We start from the raw sequence: 8642 nt of genomic DNA, 5'->3' as shown, positions 1-8642 counted from the left end.
AAACCCCAAAGTGGGTTATTAATGTTTTTTGTCAATTGATCAAGTTTCAACTGAAATACTCTTGCTATTATATCTAGAAAATTAGTAATTTCATAATTAGGCTGGTGCTCCATATTTTTTTGGATTTCATCCCAAGATGTATTAGTAGTCATTGTTAGGAACATATCTGGGTGACCTACATGGCGAAAAATAACGAATGCATCCTGAAAATTCTGCTGTATATAACTTTTTGATCCAAATTATCCAGTTGGAAGAATTACACCTCTACTAACATTGGATGTAGTCTACTGGTATCCCCGCTACGAACTAAGTCATATATGTTACTGTATAACTCGTTGTTCAAGGTAGTTTGGTTTTTTCAAAACCACCACAGACGTGTCTACTCTATTGAAGAAAATGCATCCACGATGTACTGTTGAAAAATTCTTCCACCCAATCGAGTTGTCTAACCTAAATATATTGAAAATATAGTTACAAGGAAATCAGTAAAGAGATAGGTAGAATGATTCATGAAATATATGTCAAAAACATAGTGTAATATTCTATAATATACTTTTGTTTTCTTGGATTGTCAATCTGTAAGAATAATAATTTTTCATGTTAATGAAACACCATCTTTATGCACATTTGGATCACCATGTGTAAAGGGTATCTTATTATGGTATCCATCGTCCCCATTGGAAAATAAAAGTGGATATTGAAGTGTCATAAGTTTAGGGTGGATGTAAGAAACACGCTGCAAATTATTCATATGTGTTTCAATGACAATAATCATGATTATGAGTTTTAGTATTAGTAACAACAATCATTACACCAGCAACATCATCAGAAGTAGAAATATGGTCCTCCCTACCACTATGCGCTCGACAAACACTTAGCTCCACCATCAAATCTATTATATAATTATTAACAAACCGATCACGGGCCATTCTAAAATCTTGGCACAATTCATTAGTTTTGTTAAGCGTACTAATGAGAACTTCAATAACTACTGCACTGACATTTTACCGATCTGCAATGTTAACCAATCACAGCCTGTCATTTACTTCATTTTTGGTGTCATAAATGTACAATTCATATAATTTAGGTGTGTCGCATTCATCAGATATCAAGACATCAAAGACATGGTGATTATTCTCATTCAACCTATAAATGTATGGTTCTCCGCTGTTATTTGCAGAATGATCATGTATTTCACCTGAATAGGTGAATGCAAAAAATATCATTTATACATTCGTGTATATCTTTGAAATGTAGAACTTGTTCTCTCACTCATATACATGACAAGAAAATATGGTGGAGTTTACAATATTTTATGAAGCTTTACATCTCTTTTTTTGCAACAAAGAGAAAATATTTGATTTTTTATGTGCTTCTTTTTCATTCTTTCCTCATTCCACATTATTGCACTGTATTTATCGCATCTTGCAGATGAAGCAACCAAAGGTTGATATTCTGATGAGAAGACATGTGATTTATGCCTTGTCCTTTTAACTTGCAAAGTTCCATCCACAAATTTTATGAAAAAAGTACATAAATTTTGTGAAGTCTAATGGATGATCCACCATGCAAGTTTTTATCTGCATCCTGATCTACATTATGCTCAGTGCAAAATTCATCTGCTGATTAATCAGGTATCATATTTTATTATGTCTATTTTTATTAAAAAAAGGTAGCTAAGTAACAAATATAATACACTAACAATTTGAACCGTCTGAATCTTCACCAAAAGTGGGCCATCTCTCATTATAGATTCCTCCGAAATAAAAAATAAAATTGAATAATAATGGTTTTTCAAATTAAAAAAATATCTATTTCTCCCCTATAATGATATTATGCTATACCTAGATGATCATGGTTGGGTTCTAGTGGTTGAATGGTTGTACTGTTCCATTTTTATTTAAATAGATTACGTCCGGAAATGTAGAGGTGTTCTACTGGATTACTTTTTCCCTTCAACACACTTGAGTATCTTTGACTACTTTTATTAGTATTATTAGACATGGAGCGCGGATTACCTTCTCAGTTACGAAAGGGCTGCGTAATGTTGCCAAAAAATATTGATATATAATGTAAATGAGTAACATGCATAACAACACATTAAAACCCATTTCCACCATATCATTAAATACCGTATCTAAAATATGTTAACTAATTGTATGATCTCGAATTATGACTTGCATGTACTTGAGGTTCAACTCTACAGTATTCACTACAAACACATTATTCACATACTTGTGCACTTATTAGATATGAAAATTTAATGGAGAAATGTTTCAAACAAATAAAGGATTCAAACTAATAAGAATCACACCCTTACATTTTGATGAAATAGGAGAAATGGTATCCACATTAAAATCATAATTCCCTTCCTAGAGAGTTACCAAAATATGAAGTTATCTTCTCCCTTCGTTCTCATAAATGGGGATTAATGTTCTCCTTATCGAAAGAAGCTTTACTTTTACAACTTTTCATAGGTTTATTACATACCATACAACACTTTATAAAATAGATATAAAATTCATCGAAACTACTGAGCTGCTCTGTTTGAATATTATGGTTTCTCCCATGTTAAAAAATTACCAACCTTTAAGCATGCCTTTGGATAAAGAGCCACCAATTTCGTTCAAATATATGATATAGAAAAGGTCATTATATCGATCAATGAAGCTAAAAATGGGTTATAAACAAAATATAGAAATCAAGTTATCACCTCGTTATCCTGAACCATGGCATGAGTTTGCGTCTTATTTCAGATATTGTGTAAGGTGGAATATCAATGTTATATTTCATTGAAAATCTTTCTATCTAGCTCAAGTGAGAGTTTGAAATTTGAGTTTTGAAAACTAAAAAGGGCACAGAGCAAACCAATAAGGCATGGAAACACAAAGTGCATATCAATAATGCAAAACAGAGGACTAAACCCAGTATATTTATTGATCTGTAACTTCTTAAGTAAACTTGTAAGTATTTAAGAATTATTATCTCTCTTACCTGATAAACCAATACCGCATGTTAAGAAACATATAAGATATATAACTTGAATTGTTGCAGTGATGTGATGGATGGTGCATGTGATTTTAGAGGGTGTACGCAGTTTAGATTAGATCGGTTTTTGGTAAAAGTCGAACGAAACCGCTACAAGCGATTTTAGAAAAAAGTTATCTACAACCGCATGTTGCGGTTAAACGCATCAATTACTGTTGCGAATTTGCAGGTATTACGGCTCGGTTTGCGGTTCAGCCACTTTTTTATAAAATATTAAGAATCACAAAAAAATAAAATCAAAACATAAATAAATTTAAGTGCGAGTTGTTTGATAAGGTAATATTCATAAATAAAAATATTTTAAAGTGTCCGGCTAATGAGTAATATATAACATAAATTGCAAACTCCATGCTCAGCTACCCTGTTGTTCATAGTACTGCTAATAAAAAAATATATAATGTAATCAAAGTACAACCAGAGTCTCAAGGATAGGGTCTCAGGCTTGAGAGGTAGATGTGCGGCTAATAGAGTGATGTGGGTAATGGATGGGTTTAATTGAGCTTGAAACTTGAAATTTTAACTAATAGATTATGCTTCAAATCATAACAAAAAGAGTATTAATCTATTAATCTTCTAATATTAAATAATAAAATATTAACAAAATAAATATGTTTATTTATCAGTTTATATACTATAGAATATATAATGTATTATAAATATATTTTACAATTTGCGGTTGCGAATTTGTGATTTTTAAAAATTTAAACCGCTTCCAAACCGAAAATAAGCGCTTATTAATATTTTCATCCGCAATCGATTCGCGTTACGTAAATATTCATAAAATACAATTAGATTATGAGCGGTGTTAGCTATTAATGCGGTTGAGCGGTTTATCGGTAAGCTGCCACCTACCAAAATTAAAGCATGGACATATATGGTTGTTAAGTAAACTGTCGAGGAAAATTTGTAAATAAGGTGTAGTTGGAGGGAAATAATGTAGAATGAAAATAAAACTGCTCCAAACACTCTTCAAAAGCACTAAATTTTAAATAGATAGATGCAAAATTTTAAATATTTAGTGATTTGGATCAATCATTTTTTAACAAAAAGTAAACAATCAATCTCTACCCATTGCATTATATTTAAATTTATTTCGTTATAAAACAAAAACTAAACAACCTAAACTTGCATATAAATGTTTATATATGATAATAAGCCGCACCAATAACTTTTTAATAATCACCTTTAGAAACTCCGAACCTTATTAGTTTAGATTAATTCCAATACAATCTTAGAATATTTCTCAAAATATTATTATAAAAAGGATCGTAGTATTTTACAATATTCCGGCTCCGTTTGGGAGTGCCGTTGAAAACTGCTGTGTTGTGAGAAAAAGTGCTGGTGGAAATAGTGATGTCAGGAAAATTAGATGATTTTTTTTTGCATGTTTTGAGGTATAATATATAAAAATAATGTTTTTGAGAAGGTTTGATGGTTAAACTGATAGTTATTTCCTCAAAAAGCTGAAAACAGCTTTTTTCAAAAGCATGGGGGACATGATTTTGCTAACAACAGCTTTTAGACCAAAAGCGCTTTTTCAAATAGCAGTTTTTAGAATTTACCGAACACCTTTCTTACAGTTTTTCAGCAAAAAGATGATGTAGATGTCTGTAACAGCAATACCAAACGGGCCTCAATTGTATATCAACTTCAACAAAAAAATTTTATAATTGTATTCTAATAATATTACATTCATATTTAAACTCTAGATATGCATTTTAAGTGAAGAAGGATAGAGAAATAATTTTTTTATTATTAAAATCAAGATAAGGTATCACTAGTGATTATCTATCAAATAAGGTATGGGAGCAAATCCAATAGATTCTTAACCCGCTATTTATAAATATTATAAATAATTAGCTCTTAGGAACATACGGTATGTTGAACTCCAACAATAATCCCTAAATCCACTCTTTATGTAATATTTTATAATTTTAAGTACAATAAAGTTAGAAAGATAAAAAAGAATGAGAGAGAGAAAATAAGTGCTGAAATTATATTATTATAAAATATAAGTTAAGAGTGAGTCGTGGCTTTTAAAAATAAAGAGTGGAGATAGGCTTTTAGTTAGGGGCGATCATCAAATCGCACAAACCGCAAAAACCGTTCGTATCCCCCACACAGCACCGAAAAATGCGATTTTTTATTTTTTTAAGATACGGTTGTTGTTTAAGTTCTTAGCAAACCGTGCGGTGTGGTTTACGGTTTGACAATTTATCAGTGTGGTTCAAACCATACCGCACCACAGTTTCATATATATATATATATATATATATATGTATGTATATAATATATAAATGTATAGTTAGATATATTTGTATATTATAGATTCATTTATTATTTACTATAGTTTTGTGTTATAAATGCTACCTTATCTCTTCTATATATAATAGCCCAACATGACTATAAAATTAGTGAGACTTTTTAATCTCAGTAAAATGACGATTTTGCCCTTCTACTTAATATTTATATAAAAGTTATTGTTTGTGGGAATCGAACTCCAGTCTTTATATTCACATGCACATCTTCTTACCACTACTCCAAATTGTTACATGTGTTTTTAATCATACACACATAATATGTGAGTGCATAAACAATGACAATTTATTTAACTCTAAACATAATTACTTATTTTGTTTAAAGACCATAATTATTGGAATATTTGTAGAATTAGTTTTAAAGAATTGAATTTAAGATATAAAGTTAAACATAGTATATAATCGAATCATTACCTTATATATTAAATAATTTTTAGTTTAAAAAGTATGTCTCGTACATATTTAATATATATATTTTAATATATATATTTTAATAAAATAAATGAATTGTACATATAATTATTTTTTTTAAATGTTGAAAATAGATACACTTATATATAAAGAATATATATGTATATCACATATTTAGATAGGTTAAAGTCATAAATAATCAGTGTATTTCAGTTTATTTCAAATTCGAAATCAGAACCTCACCCATTATGACTAAATCAATCGGTCGAAAATATAACGTCACTATCTAGATTTAAATTAAATTACGAGTCAGACAAGAAAATCTTACCAATAAGGGAAATTTTGTAATATCTTATGTCAATAAAAAATAATATTTTTGAGATTTCTATCGAATCAAGTCAATTGATAATATGTATAAAAATTACTTTACCCATTTTCAATAAATACTCGAAATTTGACTACATGACCCGGCCGATCGGAAAATACATCGCTACTGTCTAGGTTTAGTAAATTTGAATTATTTTGTAAAATCTCATATTAATAAAAATTAATTTTTTGATGTCTTTCTACGATCAATTCAATTGATAATATGTTTCAAAATTATCAACTGACCGGTTGTACATTATTGTTTTTAGGACTTGACCCAATATTTAAATATATTGGGAATTTGACATCATATGTCACGAGATCCGTTAAAATTACAACGTCTACTAAATCGATTTATTTTTTAACGTTTTACTTAAAAAAAGAATTATGTTCATGAAATTATTCAACGATGGTGAATTTATAAAAAGTCGACCCTAATGTCCTATTTTTTTCATTATCTTTAGAAAAAAATTCAAATTACACAACTAAATAGTAAAAAATAGATTTTCCATTAACGTGTTATTTGAAAAATGATAAGACATTTGATGTTTCTTCATCAAATATAGATTATTTATTGCATAATTTAATTAAAAATATATTTGTATTCAGATAATTGTGAAAGAGATCTTAAATAAATTGTTAAATTTGATACGGTTGTTATAAGTAATCTTATCCATGGAGTCTCTTTTTCTTTCTTAGAGTCCTCGAGTCCAAAATCCTAACTTATTATTACAATCCAATCTAATGGTTCATGTTTAATGTTGTTATTAATTTAAAAACTAAAATAATAAACTCCAGAATATGAACGTGTATTATGGTGTTGTATAATTAATGTTAAAAAAGTTGAACACGTACGTGTTCTACAACGTAAAGATCTATATTCCACAAACTAATCATATTCTATAGAATTATACGTTCTGCAATGTTCAACTTGTCAAATGTATTAGATTTGCAATACTTCATTAAAATAGTGATGTTTGTAGCACATGATCCACATTATAATACGTTTTACAATATTTTATGTACTATTTAATTGCAGAACATATGTGGACTCCCGTACTCAACAAATAACAAGGATTTAATAGAATTTAACTCATATATATTTATATAAGAAACTTTAAAAATTATAAAATCCAATATTTCGAAAAAAAATTAAGACGAGCAATAATAATTTTATGAAAATAATATTTAATGCTGGAAAACATCATACAACTATTTGAAATTACTTTAATATTTTGAACTATTAAAATAGAGGTTCAAACTATAATGTATTGTAACATTGATTTAATCCATGTTATGTTATCTAAAGAAAACTAATAATATTAGTCGATAATTTAAAAGGATTAATAAGTTCAACTAATATATTTTTTTCTTTTTCTCCACGAGTTCAACTAATATTAAAAAAAAATTAACAAGTTCAAAAATCTTTAATTTTAGAAAAACAATATATAATGGTATCAAGTTATTATAAAAAAATATTAGAATCATATACGAAATTAACTTGAAAATAATTTCAATAATGATATTAGTACAAATTTCTCTTCGAATTTTTGAAAAAAAAACATGTGAATATGAGTAGTTAGTCTTTGTGATATATGAATTATTTTTAGCATCAAAGATTGATGCTCTGTTGAGTAAAATTAGATATGTAATTATTATCAGTGCGACTATGATTACAATATATAAATAATTACAATTTACTTATTAGATAAATATAGTTTTTGAATAATTATAAATGCATGTTATTTGGGTAATTTATTGGCTAATGATTAGACATATACATAACTAAGATATCTAGCATATAAATAAATGAGGCTAGCATAATCCATTCAAAAGTATACCAAACAATAATTTACATAAATAAACACGAACATATGACTTTATCTTTACTAATTTTAGAAGATTCAATTTTAATGTTGTATTCAGATTTATTGATACACTAGAAAGAGAATAACAAAAGTATTTTATGTAGTGAAAATGAGAATGATCAATTAAATTTTAGTTTTTTTCAAAGTGTTGAAAAACCAGGTGAATTATGCCAATTTTGAATTGATGAATTATGACATTGACAATAATCTGACATCTTATAAAATTACCTTTGTACAATAGATTTAAAACTGGGTCGTGTCCACTTTTGTTAATGAATTAATACATTAGCAATGACATAACATCAACATAGACGTTAAATCTATAAAAATAACATTTTCCATCAAAAATCAACATATATTAACGGTAGTGTAAATTCTACGTTGTTGAATATACGATGCAGGTCTTGACGACTTAAGTTGTATATACTAATCCTTTTAAAATTATGTAAAGTAGTCATAAATTAGTATTAACTTTATTAATAAAATAGCTTATTACTCATGATTTATTTTATCAAAACTCAAAAAATTTATTCGACTCTGCATTAAACATATATGTTACTTTTTAGTTTATTTTTTATGAACATACTGAAAAAATTCTTTGAACTAACTTTAAATCTTTTTCATTTAAGCA

The sequence above is a fragment of the Apium graveolens genome, chromosome 8 (assembly GCF_009905375.1).
Source record: "Apium graveolens cultivar Ventura chromosome 8, ASM990537v1, whole genome shotgun sequence".
NCBI classification, from domain to species: Eukaryota; Viridiplantae; Streptophyta; class Magnoliopsida; order Apiales; family Apiaceae; genus Apium; species Apium graveolens.
The sequence above is the reverse complement of the archived record's forward strand: the minus strand, read 5'-3'. Positions refer to the sequence as shown.